Raw genomic sequence first — 1916 nt, 5'->3', positions numbered from 1 at the left:
GATAGGCTGAGAAACAATAGCTTCACATTTTGATATTTTTGCTTATTGAAAACTTCTATGAGTTTGTAAACATAAAAAGAAAGAATTGTAACTCAAGTTGTTGTTGTCAATTGCCATTGAGTTGGTTCTGACTCATTGTGACTTGGGACAGGGTTTCCAAGGAGCGAATGGTGAGTAGGAACCATTGTTGGCCTTGTGGTTCAAACCAACCTTGTGGTTAAGTGCTTTATCCCACAGTGCCACACCAGGACTCCAAGTAAAAGACTCCCCCCAAAATGTAGTTTTGTGTGACCTGGAGCAGAGAAGGGCATTTCCTACAGACTGACCAGTTAAGTTGATTTATTCAGTCCTCAGGACGTCCCTTGGAGTTAGGGAACATGCTCTTCATCTTGCTTGTGAAGAGTGTGAGAAGTAAAACAATTTCAACAAGGTCTCACTGGTAGACACTGTTTGAAGTAAGGCGGAAACCAAAGACAGTTTGACCTCTTTGTCTAGATCTATAGTTGGCTGTCCAATAGAAATAGAACATTACTGACATATAGAACTTATACTTTGCTATTTGTTATTTACCAAAGAGGCCATTCCATTTCCGGCTGATTCCATGTATGTTAGAGTAGAATTATGCTTCTTCCTTTTTAAAAATATATTCAATTCTTGTTGGCTCCACAGGGTTTCAAAGTAGATTACCAGACCTTTCTTTGAAGGTGCCTTTGGGTGAACCTTGCATTGAATGTGTTAACTGTATGCACACTAAGGGACACCTTCCCGTAAGGAAGGGCAGCAAAACCTTGGAAAAATAACCCAAACTACAACTCCAAGAAAGGACTTGATTAAAACAATATAAATAGTATCTATCATCATTTCAAAAACTATGTTTTTAAAACCACAAAAGTAGAGAAGATTACATTTACTCTTTAAAAAAATGTGTTTTCATCTCACCTGAAATTGGTGAAATCTCTCCCTCAGATCACAACGGGGTGTGACTAGAATTTGGGGATCACTAAAATACATAGTGACCATATCTCCTGTGTTTGCCCTGTGGCACTGTGGGTTAATGCACTGGACTGTAATGTCAGCTTGAACCACAAGGTCGGTGGTTCAAGCTCACCAGCTGCACTTTGGAAACCCTATACAGGGTCACTATGAGTCAGGAACGAATCTATGGCACTTAACAATACCAACATGATCCCCATATATTCCAAGTTTTCCAAGTCTTTTAAAAAATCTATGTAATTTGATGTGCTCAAAGTAATAAACTGTTTCTATAGGTGATTTATTCAGAGAATTGTACTACTGTTTAATATTTCTGTATTATTTGATTTAAAAATAGTTTTGCAATGCTTAAGCCATCAGAAAATATAATCTTAAGTATAAACACTTAGCTCAGTTTGCAGAAGATTGGGGGGAACTTTATTTTCTCAAAGATGAGTGGGAGCAGAGCTATGTTGGAGCTGAGGGACACTGAGATTCTCACACTCGTGTCTCCTTAGTGTTCATTTAAGAATGCAGTTTAGGATTTAGGGGATTGGATAGGTTTAAACTCCTCAAAGGATCCAAGTGGGCCTAGAGGAATCATTCCAAAAGCCTGCCGAGAGGAGTGAAAACCTCCCTCTCTCTCAAAAAGACACATCTACTACAAAGAAAATTCCCAGCAAATATCATTCCAGTAATATGAAGTTAGGTCCTTCTCTCAGAGAAATTATAAAGCCCCAAACTTTCCATTACAGTTCAATAAAACCCTCATGAAATCATAAAGCAATTTACTCTCTGGAAACCAACCAAACAGAAAAAACCACACAGAAGATAAGTATGACCAAAAGTCACAGTATCTTGTATAGCCTCAGGAAACTGGCGGAACTTTATTAATCTTTAGATTAATATTTGGCCACTATATATATTGGTTGGTTATGTGCCAT

This window comes from Chrysochloris asiatica, unplaced genomic scaffold (genome assembly GCF_000296735.1).
Source record: "Chrysochloris asiatica unplaced genomic scaffold, ChrAsi1.0 scaffold00151, whole genome shotgun sequence".
Lineage (NCBI taxonomy): Eukaryota > Metazoa > Chordata > Mammalia > Afrosoricida > Chrysochloridae > Chrysochloris > Chrysochloris asiatica.
Note: the sequence above shows the minus strand (reverse complement) of the source record.